The 20,958-nt window shown below is 47.4% G+C and overlaps 1 protein-coding gene across 1 annotated transcript in view; it reads left to right on the top strand.

Annotated features, from left to right (window-relative positions):
• Nucleotides 1-10,001: 10,001 nt before the first annotated feature.
• Nucleotides 10,002-20,958, top strand: part of lifra (LIF receptor subunit alpha a) — a 239,065-nt gene continuing 228,108 nt past the window's right edge. Inside the window, exon 1 of the mRNA XM_070877348.1 lies at nt 10,002-10,231. The gene's annotated coding sequence lies outside the window, so the exon portion shown is untranslated. The remainder of the gene's footprint in view (nt 10,232-20,958) is intronic.

Below are 20,958 nucleotides of genomic sequence, written 5' to 3'. Positions count from 1 at the left end.
GCACCCTCTCTAATGCAATCATGTCCTTCCTATAATACGGTGACCAGAACTGCATGCAGTACTCCAGCTGTGGCCTAACCAAAGTATTATACAATTTAAGCATAACCTCCCAGCTCTTATATTCTATGCCTTGGCCAATAAAGGCAAGCATTCCGTATGACTTCTTAACCACCTTATCCACCTGGCCTGCTACTTTCAGGGATCTGTGGACAAGCACTCCAAGGTCCCTTTGTTCATCTACACTATTAGAACAAAGGGATTTTAAAGATTGGCGGGAAAGATAGAGGTAGCAAGACTCCCATAAAGACAGGGTCTTTTCCATTTTATTTTTAGCTTGTAGCTTGAAGCTTGGAGCTTGCAGCTTGTATCTAGAGAGAGCCCTCTCTCCTTCTCGCTCCACCTAGATTGATGTACCAGAGGAAGGGGCCGCAGTATCGCAGAAGAAGCCACCGAGATTGAAGACCAGACAGTGACTTCCCACAGCTGAGCTGAGAAAGGAAACTGGCTGCGTGTGATGGTGAGCATGGTCGCAAGTGTCCCAAGCCAGTAACCAGATATCCCAGGCAAGCTGGCTAAGGGCTCAGGGTTTTCTCAGAAGTGAAGCTTTTCAGGGCTATTCTGGGGAAGGTAATTCGTTGGTAGGGGTAGAGTTAGAATCCACCAGGGAATTACTGCATGTTACTAGGCCTCATTTCTGTACTGTATGTATGTTGTTTGTAACCTGGGTTTTATTCTCCACAGAGACAGTGATTTTGTTTAGTAGTGTATGTTTTAGCCAGTGTATGTTAGACCAAATAAATATAAGATTTTTCACCGAAGCATTCCTGTCCGTGACTCATTTCATTTACACTCGGAATAATAATTCCCGGGTCTAGAACTTTCATAAGGCGGCGATGATTCGAACTGTCTGTCTAGCAATTGGGCTAGGATCAAAACCGCTTACATCTCTTGGCGACCGCGGCAGGACGCGGGTTAAAGGAGTGTAAATCCGTCATGGACAGTGCTTCTGGTGAAAGATCCCAAATGGAGGAAGGGATTTCTTTATATGTATTTAAGAAGGTTAACATCACTAAGAACTGGGTGCTCGGCTTGTTACGCGCTAGACGCAGTGGCAAAATGGACGAAGGGCAAGGAGCATAGGCGTAGCATTGAAAAGGCGATATGACTCGTCTCTCTAAAAAGACAAGTCCAACTGCTAGATGAGCAGGTTGGTAAGTTAGAGGCAGAGCTCAGGGAGTCTGAGGCACAGTCAGACGCAAGAGCTGAAGTAGGGAGCAGGTTATGCACGCAGCTAAGGGATGAGAAGAGGGGAAGAATAAGCCAGGAGGAAACCTTCCGTAACCATAAGGAGTTCCTGTAATGGCAGGTAACTGAGGCAAATGGTTAGGGAGGAGAACATTCATTTGTTGAGTGAGGTAAAGGCGCTGGAAGAGCTGTTGAAGGATATTCAGGTGGCATATAGAGTCGCCAGCACTAAAGGTTTTGATATGGTCCTTGCCAGGAGCAGATCCGGAATTTAACCGATGCTCTATCTAAGGCCAAAGGGATGGTCTGTTTGGTAGCTCCGGAAATGGCCTGGGTAGATGAGGAAGAGCAGGGGAAAGATAAGGAGGACTGTGAAGCAGAGGAGAATGCTCAACCACCGTCCAAAGTGCCGGGACCAGGACCCATGTGCCCTGTCCGGCAGCGGAAATACAGTGCACTCGTAGGCGGTCAAGAGCAAGGACCACTGCAGGGTGACTTTGTGGTCCCATATACGACCTCCCAGCTGCAGGCAATGGTCTCTAACCTGACCAACTGACCAGCAAAGGCGACCCATCTGTCCATTTTACAGATGTAGAGCAGGTGAGGGGGGGCGGGGGGCTGGGGATCAATAATTGTAACGAAGCTGAGTCAGCCAAATTACTTTTGTTTTCCCTGGATAGTAGGTTGTACTAGTTGCTCTCAGCGGGTAGCAAGAGAGGGCAGGGTACATTAGAGGGGATAAAGGATGACATGTAGAGGCTATGGGCCTCAATGATGGAAGTCCCTTCTCCCGAATGGAAAGGACACTGCAGTTAGCTGGGAAGGCACCGCAGGCTGTCGCAGAAGTGCCTGTGCGGGGGTGCCCGACCGGTCGCAGCTGCAGGGGAAGCCTAGGGCTCATTGGCTGAGGACCCTGGCGACGAACAGCCTGCCCAGGCTCAAGGCCAAAGCAGAGGGGTGGTTCGATTCCAGGGATCCCCAGACCACAGAAGAGGGGTGATCCGGCAGTTAACTCTCTCTTTTAAAAATGGTCGGGGTGAGGATGACAAACCAAAGGGCAGAGTGCATGAGTTAAAGCCTAGTGGAGGCAATGTTAGAAAAGAGTGGCGCCAGGAAGAGGGTAGCTCAAAAAAGAAACAGGGTTGTTATGGGTGTGGAAGTAAAGGGCACTGGAGGAAAGACTGCCCAGCCCCTGACAAAAGGAGCGGGAAAGGGGATCCTCCAGCGCCAGCGCGGAAAGCCGCAGCTGTAGCGGGAAGCAGCACTGATCCATTCGCGGTATTAGTGGCTGCTCTCCGCGCAGTCTTTCCGGCAGGTAGGGTGGACGTGGCAGCAGGCAGCATACTCCTATCTGCCCCGAACAATCCCGACCCATGACTAGGGGCTTCTCAGCCTGTTTACTTCTGCCCACTAAGTTATGATGCTTGGAAAAGACCATGCGTGAAGATGGGGGTGGAGAAGGTGCAAGGGACCTATCTGCTGGACAATGGAGCTTCAAGCACTATTGTCTATGCGGATAACCTTCCACATCACCTCTATCGAACGGGGTCCCGTGTAATTTAGTAGGGTTCACCGGGAACAAACAAACGGGGTCTTTCTCCATCCCGCTAGCCATCGATCTGGGAACACTCCATGCGGAGTGGAAATGTGTCCTGAATCAGTGGGAGCGGGAGGGAATAGACATTTTGGGGGCAGACTTCATACTGGCCCACAAGATATTGGTGGATTTCCGGAATCACTGTCTATAGGGAGCAGTATGCATGGGAAAGGAGAAGGAGGTGGTAGTTATACCAGGGAAGCAAGGCAAGGGAACCGTGTGTACGATGAAGCCCAAGGGTAGTTATGACCTTGAACTTTTGGTCATTTCTGCCCTGGCGGAGTACAGAGCGGATGTGCGAGCCAACATCGAGGCATTCGCTACACACCAGCACGACTGCGGGAGGGTAGCAGGGGTGGAGGTCAGAGTAGAAGGAGACCCCGTGGCCCGACCACAGAACAGTACAACTTCCTCAGAGAGGCAGAGGCGGATTTAGAGACGTCATTGGTTTCATTGGTTGAGCAGGGTGTGTTGAGACCCATAGCGACCCATGTGAACTCTCCGATTTGGCCGGTTAAGAAACCGGACAATTCATGGAGAGCCACTGTGGACTATCAGGTTCTTAACAAGAACATCCCAGCCTGTGGCCCCACCGTCGCAGCTGTAGCCGACCTGATCGGGAGTATCCCAGCAACCGTGAAAACATTTACGGTGCTGGACATTTCGAACGGATTCTGACCTATTCCTCTCAGAAGGGAGGACCAGTATAAGTTCGCATTAACTTTCAAGAGTCAGCAGTACACATGGACCTGCCTTCCCCAAGGGTTTCATAACAGTCCTTCTATTTTCCACCAATGTATGGCCAACTGTTTACAAGTGTTCAGCAGACCGCAGCAGCTTGTGCAGTACGTGGGCGACCTGCTTTTGTTCTCTGACAAGGGGGAGGAGCATGGCCCACTGCTGGCTGAGCTGCTGAGTCTGTTAAAGGAAGCTGGGTTCAAGGTCAATCCCAGGAAAGCACAGATCGGCCAGCAGGAAGTAAAATTCCTCGGGCTGACCGTGCATGCTGGGGAGAGGGCCATCGATGAGGTGAGGAGGAAGGCGGTACAGGAACTACCTGTCCTGACCACGGTAACGGGGGTAAGATCCTTCCTGGGACTCACAGGGTACTGCAGGGATTTCATAGAGGACTATGCCGCTACGGCAGTCCCTTTACTCCGGCTCCTCCACAAAGGAGTGGGCTGGGAGTGGGATGAGGACTGAATGGCAGCTTTTAATCGTCTGAAGAGAGATCTGCAGACCGCACCGGCTTTCGGAGTGATTGATGGGGGAGAGGAGTTCTTTTTGGAGGTAGCTGCCACAGGGGACAGTTTGAGCGCAGTGCTGCTCCAGGAGCGGCATGGCAAGCTGAGGCCTATGGTATACTCATCAAGAATCCTCACAGATGTAGAGAGGGGGTATTCCAATTGTGAGAGGCACCTGCTCGCCACCCATTGGGCTGTGAAGAGATCACAAATCTTCACGGGGGTGTCCCCGATAACTCTCCTAACCCATCATATGCCCACTCAGATGCTTCTGGATGGGAGGATAAAGGACTGCACGGTGAGCAGTGCACGCATTGCTCGCTGGACTATATTGCTCTCACAGATGAATTGAGCGTGAAAGGCCTCTGTGAGCCCAAGCTCGCTGCAAATTTGATCTACCCAGGGTGGCTCACAAATGTTCTGTTGAAGGAGTATGGGACATAGACATAGGGTTTCGGGCTGGGCTCCATCTCACGGGCCACGAGATCTATGTAGACGGGTCTAGTACAGTGGTGGCAGGGGAGCGACTCACTGGATGCGTGATTTTTTACCCAAAGGCGGGCATTTCCAAAGCCATTAAACTCCCGAGCACCATGAGCGCCCAGCACGCTGAACTATCGTGGTGGTGTATGTAGTTACTCACCCCGAAGAGTTCCCTACACCCTGCACGATTTGCTCGCTCAGCATGTTCACTTGCAATTCATGTACAGAATATTTAGCCATTTGGTCTCATCGCGGGTTGACATCTGCAGACCCCTTGCAACCAAGCTATTGTTGCAACAGATCATAACATCGATAGGAACCCAAGGAGATTTCTATATCCACAAAGTCAAGGCCCATTCTAAGACAGAACCCCGTGCAGAGGGCAATCAGCAGGCCGACGTACTGGCCAAGGAAGGTGCTCGAATGGGCACATTTTGGGATCCTTATGGGTCGAGTCCGGTAGCAGCGATCAGAGACAGAGGTGGGACACAAGGGAGTGCAGGGATAGCATTGGCCCCAGACCTAAAGATGGTCCAGACACAGGATCCCGTCCTAAAGACTGTTCTGGAGACGCTGGCTAAGGGAGATAAGGTCGAGGGTCCAAATGGAGTGGCAGGCATTACAGTAAAGGAAGGGATGGTTTTCAGAGGGGAACAGTAGGTAGTTCCACAGTAGTACCAGAGAGAATTCCTTCAGTTGGCCCACGAGGGTCCATGAGTGAGGCACCCCGGGCTGGAGACCATTTGGCAACGGGTGGAACAGGTAGGCTGGTGGCCGCAACTGAGGGAGGACGTCCGCGATTTCTGCGCGGATTGCTTGGTGTGTGCTGCAATCTTGACCCCCAGAAAAGGAAGGTATCCATGGGACACACTAGGAGAGTGGAGGGACCATGGCAGTCCATACAGGTTGATTATATCGGGCCATTGCCCATCGCGCAGGGTGGTTACAAGAACTGCCTGGTCCTGGTAGATGTGTTTTCTAAATGGGTAGAAGCCTTCCCTTGCTGAACAGGCACAGCTGTGGGGACCGCAAGGATTCTAGTGAGAGAAACGTTCTCTAGGTGGGGGCTACCACAGTATGTGGAGTCCGATCAGGGGAGTCACTTCACAGGGGCGATTGCCCCTGTGAAGTCTCATGCAGGCAACTCTGAAGATGCTAGGTGTAGAATGTAAGAATGTGCTCTTTCCGAACACTTGCCAGTTCGGACCAAGGGTCATCGACCCGAAATGCTAACTCTGTTTCTCTCGCCACAGATGCTGCCTGACCCGCTGAGATTTCCAGCATTTTTCTGTATTTTTTTTATACCTCACACTTTTCCAGATTGAATTCTATTTGCTACTTCTCTGCCGAACCGACCAATTCATCGGTATCTTCCCTTGCTGATGGTCTTGCAGGCCGGGACCGCGCCGATTTCCGGTCCGGGCCGCCGCACGCCATTGGAGGGAGCAGCGTGCGGTGCCATGCCACTCCAGGAAGCAGCGCGTGCTGCTGCAGGAGGGCAACGGCTGCGAAGCCAGGTCGTTGATTGCAGCGCGGGCAGGCACAGCAGGAGGGGTGAAGGAGCGGCAAGGGTCCGTAGAGGGAAGTGACGGGCCCAGGAGAAGTGTGAGTTTGGGGCTCAGAAGAGGCGAGGGCCCTGGGCAGCACGGGCCAGCCCACACTGCGATGTGTGCGCGCTAGGTCCATGCAGCAGAGCTGGTCTCCAGTCGTCTTGGGTAATCCTTGCCACTGGACCAAGACCTAGCTCTGTCAAGCCCGTGTGGTGGCTGGTTTGCAATGGCCACCACACGTTAAAAAAATCCACGCACAGGTATCTTCCACCTTCAAGATGTAGTTCGGGATCTGGAATATTAGGTCCTTCATTGAAACACCTGTGAACGCGTCCCTTTTTGGAGTGGAAGCAAGTCATCCTCGCTTTGAGGGACTGCCTATGATGATCTTCCCTTGGTCCCCTCTTATTTCTCATCTACATGCTGCCCCTTGGCAATATCATCCGAAAACACGGAGTCAGTTTCCACATGTATGCCGGCAACACCCAGCTCTACCTCTCCACCACTTCTGTTGACCCCCTGCTTGATATCTAAATTGTCAGATTGCTTGTCTGACATCCAGTACTGGGTGAGCAGAAATTTTCTCCAATTAAATATTGGGAAGACCGAAGCCAATGGTGCTGGAATTCCGATGTCCCGGGTCCGTACGAAGTTTCTACGGACTCGGGAAGGCATCGGAAAAGCCAGTTTTCAGCACGCAATGCACATGTGCTGAAAACCGGCTTTTCAGATCTGTCAAGTTTCTGGCTTGACAGATTATCCGCAGATCGGGAGCGAGGACATTTGCAGGGCAAGATTTACGATATTTACCGATATCTTGCCCAGCAAATGTCCTCAAAAATCTTGCGCCTGAAAAAGCAGGCGTATAGCCTACTTTTACAAGTGCAAGTGTTTAAAAATAAACAAAAACATTTTAAAATAAAGTTATAAAAACACGTTATTCTTAAAAACCCTCCCCACTACGGTAAGATTATTTTTAACCATTAAAAAAAAACTTTTTTTTTTAAATCGGGAAAATATTTTATTTTTATAAGACATAATAACTTTAATTTCAATTAATTTAAATATGTGTGGTCTGTTTTTTATTTTTTATTATTTTGTGTGATTGCTTTCGTTCCCATTAATAGCACTGAGAACTCGTAGATACACGAGTCTCAGGACTATTAATGGGAACCTGTCAAATACTTACCTGATTGGCTGAGCAGTCACACATGACGACATCTTCTGCGTCGGGACCCTCTGCAAGGGAGCGTGTGGAGAAGGCCTCCCCATTGGAAATCAGGGCGCCTCCTAGACCACCAGGTAAATTCGTAAAAAATATCCAGCGAGGAGGAAATTGCCCGCGGGAAGACCCCTAGAGGAATTTCTGGGCCATTATCTTTGCTCCTCGCCACAAACTGCGTTCCCTAATCACTGACTCCATCCCTCTCCTTAGCACCAATCTGAGCGTGAACATGACTGTTGGGAACCTAGGTGTCAAATTTGACCCTGAAATGAGTTTCCAGCCACATATAAGAACATAAGAAATAGGAGCAGGAGTAGGCCATACGGCCCCTCGAGCGTGCTCTGCCATTTAATACGATCATGGCTGATCCCATCATGGACTTAGGTCCACTTCCCTGCCCGCTCCCCATAACCCTTTATTCCCTTATTGGTTAACATAGAAACATAGAAAATAGGTGCAGGAGTAGGCCATTCGGCCCTTCTAGCCTGCACCGCCATTCAATGAGTTCATGGCTGAACATGCAACTTCAGTACCCCATTCCTGCTTTCTCACCATACCCCTTGATTCCCCTAGTAGTAAGGACTTCATCTAACTCCTTTTTGAATATATTTAGTGAATTGGCCTCAACAACTTTCTGTGGTAGAGAATTCCACAGGTTCACCACTCTCTGGGTGAAGAAATTCCTCCTCATCTCGGTCCTAAATGGCTTCCCCCTTATCCTTAGACTGTGTCCCCTGGTTCTGGACTTCCCCAACATTGGGAACATTCTTCCTGCATCTAACCTGTCTAACCCCGTCAGAATTTTAAACATTTCTATGAGGTCCCCTCTCATTCTTCTGAACTCCAGTGAATACAAGCCCAGTTGATCCAGTCTTTCTTGATAGGTCAGTCCCGCCATCCCGGGAAACTGTCTATCTCTGTCTTAAATTTATTCAATGACCCAGCTTCCACAGCTCTCTGGGGCAGCAAATTCCACAGATTTACATCCCTCTGAGAGAAGAAATTTCTCCTCATCTCAGTATCCACGGCATCGCCTTTATCCACCTCTGTAACATTGCCCGCCTCCGCCCCTGCCTCAGCTCTTCTGCTGCTGAAACCCTCACCCATGCTTTTGTTACCTCTAGAGTTGACTACTCCCAACTCATTCCTGGCCGGCCTCCCACATTCCACACTGTGTAAACTTGGAAGTCATCCAAAAACTCGGCTGCCCGTGTCCTAACTCGCACCAAGTCCCGCTCACCCATCACCCACTGTGCTTTCTCACCTACACTGGCTCCCGGTTAAACAACGCCTCGATTTCAAGATTCCCATCCTGGTTTACAAATCCCTCCATGTAATCTTTTTCAGCCTCACAACCCCACGAGGTGTCTGCGCTCCTCAAATTCTGGCCTCGTGAACATCCCACATTATGACTGCTCAACCATCGGTGGCCGTGCCTCCAGCGGTTCGGTCCCGAGCTCTTGAACTCCCTCCCTGAACCTCTCCGCCTCTCTCTCCTCCTCCTCCTCCTCCTTTAAGACGCTCCTTAAAACATCAGTCATTGAAGGTTGGCATGCAGGTACAGCAGGCGGTTAAGAAAGCAAATGGCATGTTGGCCTTCATAGCGAGGGGATTTGAGTACAGGGGCAGGGAGGTGTTGCTACAATTGTACAGGGCCTTGGTGAGGCCACACCTGGAGTATTGTGTACAGTTTTGGTCTCCTAACCTGAGGAAGGACATTCTTGCTATTGAGGGAGTGCAGCGAAGGTTCACCAGACTGATTCCCGGGATGGCGGGACTGACCTATCAAGAAAGACTGGATCAACTGGGCTTGTATTCACTGGAGTTCAGAAGAATGAGAGGGGACCTCATAGAAACGTTTAAAATTCTGACGGGGTTAGACAGGTTAGATGCAGGAAGAATGTTCCCAATGTTGGGGAAGTCCAGAACCAGGGGACACAGTCTAAGGATAAGGGGGAAGCCATTTAGGACCGAGATGAGGGGGAATTTCTTCACCCAGAGAGTGGTGAACCTGTGGAATTCTCTACCACAGAAAGTTGTTGAGGCCAATTCACTAAATATATTCAAAAAGGAGTTAGATGAAGCCTTGCTACTCGGGGGATCAAGGGGTATGCTGAGAAAGCAGGAATGGGGTACTGAAGTTGCATGTTCAGCCATGAACTCATTGAATGGCGGTGCAGGCTAGAAGGGCCGAATGGCCTACTCCTGCACCTATTTTCTATGTTTCTATGTTACCTCTTTGACCAGGCGTTTGGTCACCTGACTTAATTTCTTCTGTGGCTCAGATGTCAAATTTATTCTGTTTTGTCTTGTAACACTGTTGTTGAAGCACCTTGGGACATTTTACTACGTTAAAGGCGCTATACAAATAAAAGTTGCTATTATTATTCCCTGGGGATTTGAACGAGCGGCTCGCGCGAGCTGGACCAACGGTCCTCGGGGCGAGCTCGCGCCCCTCGCGCGACGATGGCTGCACGCTCCCAGCCCAGGGCGTGCGCGTGCGAGCGAGTGCTTGTCCCGTGCAGCACAGACACTTACGCGCGGCCGCGCACGCACGCGGTGTCTCGGGGTGGAGGGGCGCCGCCCGATCTCACTTGGCTTGCGTGCGCGCTCTCGCTGCCGCTGTGCTGTGCTGTCAGTGTGCGGGCAAACAGACGGTGAGAGAGAAAGAGACAGAGATAGAGAGAGATCGGGCTGGGTGTAGAGGACAGGTCGCGGGGAAAATCCCCCCCCCCCCCCCCACCCCAATAGCCGCTGTGAAGATAAAGAAAGAAAAAGCGGGTGCTGTCGAGATATTTTGTGATGTGATGTAAAAAGTCGACCATCAGTTGCTGTGCGTGTGCCGCCCCCCTCCCCTCCCCTCCCGGAGCGGCGGCAGTGCGGGAATGTAAGTGAGCTGCAATTGCGATCAATTCTATCCCATCCTGTTATATTTAACTAACCGCCTCTTTCATTTGTTCCATTTTGTTTGTCAAAACCATCACCAGCTGTTGGCAAGTTTTCCTTCTTCCGACCAAAGCCACCTCTGTTGGATTTGTGCCAAATTCTGGAGTTGGATTTTGTGGAGGGCTAATTTTATTTTCACTGATTATAATTCTCCCCTCAACTGGAAAATCTTAGCAAGTTAAATGTTTCCTGTAGGAGACAACAACTTACTTGAAGGAGAACTTTCATATATTCATTTGAGAATGGATCATACGCATGGAAGTAACGGGAATTAATTTGGGGAAAGTAGTTTTTTTTAGTAACAGTTGAATTCAATATAATTGCGTCTTTTTAATCACAAAGGGAGAGAGGGAGAACAGGACTGTGTTTCTCAAAACGTCAGAAGTACGTTGTTTACAGTCATGGTGAGTAATTGTGGGATGTATTCCTGTATTTGGAATTACATCGAAACTGCCAGCATCCCTTAAGTCAACGTGAAAATTTCTCATTTTTTCCCTTCCCACTCCACTCACATTTCGCACCAAATCCTACCGTTGGTTTTGTATTTAATTATATATCCATCCTTTGGTTGAGATGTTAACCTGGGGTTACCACCATGGCCAACCAATGCCACCCCCTCCCTCAAAAAAACAAAACAATTATCTGGTTTGCTCTTTGTGGGATCTTGCTGTGTGTGAAATCGCTGTCATACTTACCCACATAACAGTCTCTACTCTTCAAAATAATTCGGTGTATTTAATGCGCTTTTACATACAACACAGAAACAGGACATTCGACCCAACAGGTCTATGATAATTATGCTCCACATGAGGTTTTCCACTTTACTTTATCTCACCCTATCAGCATTTACTTCTATTTTCTCCCTCATGTGTTTATCTATCTGTACTCTATACCTCTGTTTATAAAGCCAAGGATAATGTGTGCTTTTTAACCTGCCCTCCCACCTTCAAATATTTGTGTACACACACCCCCAGGTCTCTCTGTTCACGGACCCCCTTTAAAATTGTACCCTTTAGATCATATTGCCGCTCCTTGTTCTTCCTGACCAGGTCCCTTCCTCTTAATCCCCTCCCGTCTTCTGCAACAGATGTGCAGCCACCAGAATAATCTCACCACATTTTCTGCGGCAGTTTGATTGTACCTTCGTTCTTCAGGCTGTGACCGCCCCCCACCCCCAACCCCCGCTCTGAACCCTAGTGGGCCACTGACCCTCCCAATACCTGCCCCCAACCCAGCCTTGGACCACCTACCATCAAGGGCGCTACTCAGCGCTGAGCCTGCGGCCAACATCTCGCCGTGGGCAACTAGGCCCATACAGTGGAGCCTGGTCTCCAGTCGTCTTGGACCCCCTTGCCACTGGACCAAGACCTTGCTCAGCTAAACCCGTGTGGTGGCTGGTGTGCAACGGCCACCCCAAGTTAAAAGAACTCGCACACAAGCATCTTCCACCACTCTAATGTGAAGTTCGGGACCTGGAATGTCAGGACCCTCATGGACAACCCCAACAGCCCGGAACGCCGCACCGTCATAGTTACCTGGGAACTTTCTCTCAACAACTGTCTGTCCCACCTGTGACAGGGACTGTGGCTCTTGTATTGGACTGTTCAGCCACCTAAGGACTCATTCTAAGAGTGGAAGCAAGTCTTCCTCGATTCTGAGGGCCTGCCGATGATGGATGGTTATCTATCTTCCCTGTAAATGCATCTATGCTATTTGCCTCAACTGCGTATAGTTCTGGTCACCACATTAGAGGAAAGATGTGATTGCATTCGAGGGTACGGGGGAGATTTACTTGGACTGGAAAATTTTAGCTATGAGGAAAGATTGGAAAGTGTGAAGTTTCTCTGACACATCATCATCATAGGCAGTCCCTCGGAATTGAGGAAGACTTGCTTCCACTCTTAGAATGAGTCTTTAGGTGGCTCAACAGTCTTAATACGAAAACCACAGTCCCTGCCACAGGTGGGACAGACAGCCGTTGAAGGGAGGGTGAAATAGGTTTGCCGCACGTTCTTTCCGCTGCCTGCGCTTGTCTTCTGCATGCAGTTGGCGACGAGACCTGAGGTGCTCAGCGCCCTCCCGGATGCACTTCCTCCACTTAGGGTGGTCTTTGACCAGGGACTCCCAGGTGTCGGTGGGGATGTTGCACTTTTATCAGGGAAGCTTTGAGGGTGACCTCAAAACGCTTCCTCTGTCCACCTTTGGCTCGTTTGCCATGAAGGAGTTCCGAGTAGAGCGCTTGCTTTGGGAGTCTCATGTCTGGCATCGAACGATGTGGCCTGCCCAGCAGAGCTGATCAAGTGTGGTCAGTGCTTCAATGAGGACACTGATGTTGGTGGGTCTATCCTCCCAGGGGATTTGTAGGATCTTGCGGAGGCATCATTGGTGGTATTTCTCCAGCGACTTGAGGTATCTACTCTCCATGGTCCATTTCTCTGAGCCATACAGAAGTGCGGGTATTACTATAGCCCTGTAGACCATGAGCTTGGTGGTAGATTTAGGGCCTGGTCTTCGAACACTCTTTTCCTCAGGCGGCCGAAGGCTGCGCTGGCGCATTGGAGGCGGTGTTGAATCTCTTCATCAATGTCTGCTCTTGTTGATAAAAGGCTCTCTTTGATAAGTAAATACGTCGACTCTGTCCTGGAGTTCAGCCTCTGAATGTGCGCAGACGCAGGCATCATCCGCGTATTGTAGCTTGACGAGAGGTTGGGGTCACAGGAATCTGAGGGGAGGCGTAATTGAGGTGTATAAAGTTTTGGCCTCTGAAATAAGGCCACGACCTGCGAGAGACCATCAGCGGCAGGTTGAGGCCATAAAAGGAGCAGCGAGAGGCAGCCATGGGCAGCGTGGCGGCGTACCACTGCAAGGTACAGTGCGAACTGGTGCAGGAGGGCGACGGCAGCGAAGAGGGACATCATCAAGGTCCAGGTCGGTGATTGGAGCGTGGGCAGGTACAGCAGGAGCGGAGAGGTTGTGGCGAAGGAGCGGCGAGAGACTGTAGAGGGACGTGATTGGGGCCCAGGGGAGGCGTGAGTTCAGGGGCAGCACGGGCCAGCCAACACTGCGATACGTGTGCGCCCTAGGTCCGTGCAGCAGAGCTGGTCTCCACTCGTCTTGGGTAATCCTTGCCACTGGATAAAGGCCTAGCTCTGTCAAGTCCACGTGGTGTGCAACGGTCACCACACGATAAAAAAAAATCCACGCACAGGCAACTTCCACCCTTCAGGTTGTAGTTCGGGTCCTTCATTGAAACACCTTTTTAGTATGGAAGCAAGTCATCCTCATTTCGAAGGACCGCCTATGATGATGATAAAGTTATAAGGGGCCGAGATAGAATAGATAGGAAGGAACTAGTTCTCTTGGCGGAGAGGTCAATAACTAGATTTGGACCAAGAGCTGGAAAGTGGGATTATGCTGGATAGCTCTTTCAGCCGGCACAGACACAATTGGACAAATGGCCTCGTGTTGTAAATTTCTATGATTCTAACTACTCCATATGGTAGCAAATTCCACATTCTTGCTAGTTTTCTTTCATAGTCTATTTCTTCCCTTTTTATCAGTTATTTGGTCATCCTTTGCTGGTGTCTGAAACTCTCCCAATCCTCAGGCTTACTACTATTCTTCACAACATTATAAATAACTTCTTTCAATCTAATGCTATCCTTTACTTCTTTAGTTAGCCACGGATGGATCACTTTTCCTGTGTAGTTTTTGTTTCTCAATGGAATATATTTTTGTTGAGAACTATGAAATATTTCTTTAAATGCTAGCCACTGCTTATCTACTGCCGTACCTTTTAATCTATTTTTCCAATCTACCTTAGCCAACTCACCCTTCATACCTATATAATTGGTTTTTATTTAAGTTTGAGATTCTTGTACTGGTGGTTACAGGCCTGCCACAGGTGGTGGTAATGTTTGGAGAAGTTTGCGATGATTGGATTAAGAGTAGCACACGCAAGAATCGTATCATATAACATTCAAACATATCGGTTTAAGAATGATATTTTCCTTGTAGTGTATCGGTACAAAAATACTAAATGGAGCTTGTATTTCTTTTCATGCTTGGGATTTCTCTTTGGAGTGGCCCAAGATCCTCTACCTGCAATGAAGAAAGTTTTTATTCCAGATTCCAGTCGCCTCCTTTTCAAATACCTCCATAGCCTCGCCTATCCATATCTCTGCGCTCCTCCAATTCTGGCCTCTGGAGCATCCCCGATTTTAATTGCTGCACCATTGGTGGTTGTGCCTTCAGATGCCTGGGCCCTAAGCTCTGGAATTTCCTCCCTAAACCTCTCCGCCTCTCTACCTCTCATTCCTCCTTTAAGACACTCCTTAAAACATATCTCTCTGACCAAGCTCTGCCCTAATATCTCCTTATGTGGCTTGGTGTCAAATTTTGTTTGATAATGCTCCTGTGAAGTGCTGTGGGAATTTCTACTATGTTAAAGGTGCTATATAAATGCAAGTTGTTGTTGTTGTCGTTCAGTTTAATCACAGTATGATAAGGTTTAAGATCCAATTAGAAAGGGGAAACTTTACAAAAATTAGAATAGCAGATTGGATTAGAGCAGATCTTAGAAAGTTGAGGAGTGAGCTAGGTGAGGTGGAAGGAGAAATTGGCACACCGATTTATATAGCGAAAGTGGGATACTTTTACAAAGAGATTGCAAAAGTAGAGATTAAGTATGTTCTGTTTTTTTTTTTAAATACAACATGTCAGGTTGATATGGATAAATGGAGTTTCAAAACCAATTATAATTTAAGAAGAAAGCCATGACGGATGTAGAATAATAATGAAAAAAACGGAAGAATATGATAAATGAAGACGTTCTGTCAGGGTAGGGAAAGCTAAGAGGGAGTATGAGGAAACCATTTTCAAAACATCAAAAGGAGCTATTTTACATGTAGATCAGTAAAAAGTGAATTGTTAAAAGTGAGGTGGGACCCCCAGAGAGGATTGTCAATTTATAGACGGTGATCGAAAAATGGCAAAGGTATTTAATAAAAGACAAAGACTTATATTTATTTAACACTTTTCACCACCACTGGATGTCTCAAAGTGCTTTACAGCCAATGAAGTACTTTTGGAGTGTAGTCACTGTTGGAATGTGGAAAACGCGGCAGCCAATTTGTGCACAGCAAACTCCCACAAACAGCAGTGTGATGATGACCAGATAATCTGCTTTCGTTATATTGATTGATAGCTAAATATTGACCAGGAGACTGGGGATAACTCCCTTGCTCTTCTTGGAAATAGTGCCATGGGATATTTTACATCCACTTGAGAGAGCAGACGGGGCCTCGGTTTAAAGTCTCATCCGAAAGATGGCACCTCCGACGGCACTGGAATGTCAGCCTAGATTTATGTGCTCAAGTCTCTGGAGTGGGATTTGAACCCACAACTTTCTGACTCGGGCAAGTGTGCTGCCCACTGAGCCACATCTGACACTGTAGGTCCATTTAATAGGTACATTACATTGGTCTTAACTAAAGAGAAGGATATCAAAGTGGAGGTGAATCCTAAAATGGTTAAGTGTGAGATGAATGCTATTATGATAGACAAAAGGAACATTTTTGATTAGTTAGTTAAACTAAAGGAAGAATAAGTGCCGTGGGATACATTCTAGGATCCTGAGGAAGATTAGGGAGGAAATTGCAGAGGCCTTAGAAATAATGGGGCTGAAATTGCGGTCGGAGGCTTCCCGCGGGCAGTTGCCTCCGACCTGAAACATTTCTATGAAAGTACCTGGTGGTCCGGGAGGAGCGTGGGATTCTGGTGGGGAGGCCTTCTCTTCCCGCGCTGCAAAGCGCGCTCCCGTCCTCCAGGTTCCCACGCAGAAGGTGCAGTCACGTGTGACTGCTCGGCCAATCAGGTACAGTATTCCACAGCTTTCTCATTAATAGAAATAAGAACTTCATATCTACAAGTTCTCATTGCTATTAATGAGAAAAACCCAAACACACTAAACATCGTTAAAAAAAACACACATTAATTTAAAATTAAAGTTAATAAATCTCTTCGAGGAGGGAAAAAAATGTTCCGAGTTTAAAAAAAAGTTTTTTTTAATTATGTTTAAAAAAAAAATGTATCGTGTTGGACAGGATTTAAAAAAAAATGTGTTTTTATAAATTTAATTTAATTATATTTTTGTATGCTTTTAAACTCTTACACCTGTAAAAGTAGGCTATGCGCCTGCTTTTATCAGGCACAAGAATTTTGAGGACGTTTGTTGGGCAAGATATGGGTAAATACCGCAATTTTGCTTGTGCAACTGTCCTCGCTCCCGATATGCGTTGGATTTGTCAAGCTCCAGCTTGACAGATCAGAAAAGCCGGTTTTCAGCGCATGCGCATTGTGCGCTGAAAACCAGCTTTTCCGATGCCTTCCTGAGTCCGTAGAAACTTCGTACGGACAAGGGGAGGCTGGGATTTCCAGGCATATATTTCAGGGCTCTGCTCAGTGTGGATATGTGCAGAGGGTTGAGGGAGAAATTGCCAGCATTTAAGATTTGATTGGGTTGGTGTTGAAGGAAAAGGGATTGATGGGATATTAGAACAGGGTGGGTAAATGTGATTGGAACAATCTGCTCGTGTGGAGGGTAGACAGACACGGACTTGGGCTGAATGGCCAGTTTCCATGTTGGAACATATATGGGCCAGAATTTACTGTAACAAGTGAACGAATGATACCTGCCGTTCGTTAGACTTGCTCATGCCTATTTAATTTCCATGAGCATCTACAGGGCATCAGGGACCTGTGCGAACAGGGAAAGTAACTGTATATCTCCTTAACCAATCAGATTGAAGAATTGTTAATGAGCAGTGCAGAGTCTGATCCAGGAAGTGTAAGTTAGAATAGTGAATTCAATGTCAAATCAGGTACAGAGAGAAAAAGAAAGATTGGATTAAGGGAGAGAGAAAAAAAAGAGATGGAAAGAAAAAGTAATATTTTAAAAATTAAATTTAAGAACAAATCTCCAGCAACAATTAAAGGTTGAAGGAATGAGACTCCACATTTGTAAAAGTTAATTTTCAGTGCCAGAGAGGTTGTTTGGCAGTAATTGAGATTTATCACGCCATTATAAAGGATACTTAGACTGAAATGGACAAGCCCTAACTTCTGTGGCGAGTTTAGTCTGTACCTACGACATAAGTCCAGGAACTTCTCGCCGTTCAAAACATTTGAATGGGGGGCCAGATGGCAAGATGCTGTTTTCACGCAGCTTACAGCTGTAAATGCCTTATTTCTGTGTTTTAACTGTCCTCGCCTGAAGTTGCTGTCTGGTTTGTGCATAAGAACACAAGAAATAGGAGCAGGAGTAGGCCATTTGACCCCTCGAGCCTGCTCCGCCATTTAATAAGATCATGGCTGATCTGATCATGGACTCAGCTCCACCTCCCTACCCGCTCCCCATAACCTTTTATTCCCTTATCGTTTAAAAATCTGTCTATCTCCGCCTTAAATATATTCAATGACCCAGCATCCAATAAATAACAGTGAGCACCATTATTTTTACGGTATATTCTGGCCCAATATATTTCTATGTAATTTCCTTTATTTGCTATTTTAGGGTCTACACTGTCACTAAAAAGAAAGCAGACAAAGGAATTCATATGAATGCATTAAATGTTATTGTTGCATCGTGTCATTTTCAGGGCAGTAAATGTAGGTAGGTAATTTAACAATGGAGGCCGTTACAGCTGAGTCTAATTCTGTCCTCAATCGAAGTTCACACACGCTTTCCAGAAGGAGTCACCAAACACTGATCAGGAGCAGGAGCAGATGACTTCTTTCTCTTCCTCCCCACCTTGCAGCCCCAATTTGTATTTAATAACGATTTTTCAGAAAAAACATTTTATTTCTCTTATTTTTTTCAGAAGGTTATTAATGTTTTGCTACTATTTTCTTAATTTTGTTTTAAAAATCACGCAGAGTGGGAGAAAAGACTGTAATACATTGTAAACCACTGATAGAGAGACGTACTGGCGATGAAATTCCTTGGGTGATCCACTGATGTCTCGCTCTGACTCTAGCAGGAGGCTGGCGAAGGCCCCAAGGAAAAGGTCATTTGCGTTGTTTCCCTGAGGATTGAGTTATGGTGGGAGACACACGGAAATTGAACTCCACTGTGCCAAGGCTCTAAATATTGAGGAAATATCGGAATTGCTGGACAAAAAAAGACCAAGGTCCATCAAGTTCGCCTTTCACCATCCCGGTAGTCACATGTTGCAACGATAATGGAGTTGTTGACAAATCACAGGCATCAATCTCTATCAATGAGTCTACAACAGACCTAGACATGAGGCGAGGAAAACTCCCAGTGGGGGAGAGCTTTGGGAACTAAAGTTGCCTGTTCCTCCCGAGCATGCTACACTTATCACATCAATGTCTCAAATTACACACATACTTTATCCCAAATGTTATTTTCTGAAATAAATCTATCTAAATTGTATTTGAATGAATCAATATTCACTGCTCACATCGTCTCCCCAAGGAGCCTGTTCCATGGATTGGCCACTCGCTCACTGAAATATTATTTCTGCAGAGTAGTTTTGAATTTAGCCCAGTTGGTGCAGGGCGTGCCCTCTGGGTCCACTGTTCTGGACACGATGAAACAGCTTGCCACGGTCAACATTATCTACTCGCTTTAGCATCCTAAAAACAGCAATCGTATCGCCCCTCAATCAACAATAACTTGCATTTATATAGCATCTTTAACATAATAAAATGTCCCAAGGCTTTTCACAAGTGCGTTATCAAACAAAATTTGATAACCAAGCCACATAACGAGATATTAGGGCAGATGACCAAAAGCTTGGTCAAAGAAGTCGATTTTAAGGAGGGTTTTAAAGGAGGAAAGAGAAACAGTGAAGCGGAGCGGTTTAAGGAGCTTAAGGTCTCATCATAGGCAGTCCCTCGAACGAGAATGACTTGCTTCCACAAGAGTTCACAGATGTTTCAATGAAGAACCTGATGTTCCATTCCTGAACGGCAATTGAAAGGGTGGAAGATGCCTGTGCGTGGATTTTTTTAACGTGTGCTGACCGTTGCACATCAGCCACCATATGGGCTCGACAGAGCTAGGCCGTTATCCAGTTGAACCAGGACGACTGGAGGCCTGCTCTGCTGCACGGACCTAGTGCGCACACATATCGCAGTGTGAGCAGGCCCGTGCTGCCTCTGGACCCTGGACAGTTGATGGCATGGCCACCAATGGTAGGGCGATTAAAATCAGGGATGTTCAAGAGGCCAGAATTGGAGCAGCGCAGATATCTTAGAAGGTTTTAGGGCTAGAGGAGATCCTTCTCCAGTGAAATCAAAGAAATTTACAGCACGGAAGGAGGCCATTTCGGCCCATCGTGTCCGCGCTGTTCCAAAGAAAACAGACCCAGGATCTCCAATCTTCATACCAAAATTCTCCAGTCCAGGTAACATTCTTGTACATCTCCTCTGCACCCTTTTCAGTGCAATCACATCTTTCCTGTAATGTGACCAGAACTGCACACAGTACTCCAGCTGTGACCTAAGCAGTGTTTTATACAGTTCACGGATAACTTCCTTGCTCTTGTATTCCATGCCTTGACTAATAAAGGTAAGCATTCCATATGCCACCTTATCTACCTGACCTGCTACCTTCAGGGATCTGTGGACCTGCACTCTAAAGTCCCTTTGTTCCTCTACACTTTTCAAGTGTCGTACCATTTAATGTGTATTCCCATGCCTTGTTAGACCTCCCCAAATGCATTACCTCACACTTATCTGAATTGAATTCCATTTGCCACTGTTCCGCCCACTTGACTTGTACATTGATATCTTCCTGCAATTTGCAGCCGCCGCCTTCATTATCAACCACACAGCCTATTTTTGTGTCATCTGCAAACTTCTTAATCATACCCCCAACATTAAAGTCCAAGTCATTGATATATACCACAAAAAGAAAAGGACCCAGCACTGAGCCCTGCGGAACCCCGCTGGAAACAGCCTTCCAATCACAAAATCACCCATCAACCATTACCCTTTGCTTCCTGCCTCCGAACCATTTTTGGCTCCAACTTGTCACTTTGCCCTGGATTCCATGGGCTTTTACTTTCGTGACCAGTCTGCCATGTGGAACTTTATCAAAAGCTTTGCTAAAATCCATATAGACTACATCAAACGCAGTGCCCTCATCGACCCTCCTGGTTACCTCCTCAAAAAATTCAATCAAGTTAGTCAGACACGACCTTCCCTTAACAAATCCATGCTGACTGTCCTTGATTAATCTATGTCTTTCCAAATTAAGATTTACCCAGTCCCTCAGGATTATTTTCCAATTTTCCTACCACTGAGGTTAGGCTGACTGGCCTGTAATTACTTGGTCTATCCCTTTCTCCCTTTTTAAACAAAGGTACAACATTAGCAATTCTGCAGTCCTCTGGCGCCCCACCTGTAGCCAGAGAGGACTGGAAAATGATGGGCAGAGCCTCTGCTATTTCCTCTTTTGCTTCTCTGGATCCCAGGCTGTTAAATGTGGTGACCAGAACGTCACGCAGTTTCCAGCTGTGGCCTAACCAGTGTTTTATACAGTTCATGCACAACCCCCCTGGCTCTTGTATTCTATGCCTCGACTAATAAAGGCAAGTATTCCATATGCCTTCTTATCAACCGTAACTATCTGGCCTGCTA

This window comes from Pristiophorus japonicus, chromosome 1, assembly GCF_044704955.1.
Source record: "Pristiophorus japonicus isolate sPriJap1 chromosome 1, sPriJap1.hap1, whole genome shotgun sequence".
Lineage (NCBI taxonomy): Eukaryota > Metazoa > Chordata > Chondrichthyes > Pristiophoridae > Pristiophorus > Pristiophorus japonicus.
This window is presented reverse-complemented; position numbering and strand designations above follow the sequence as displayed.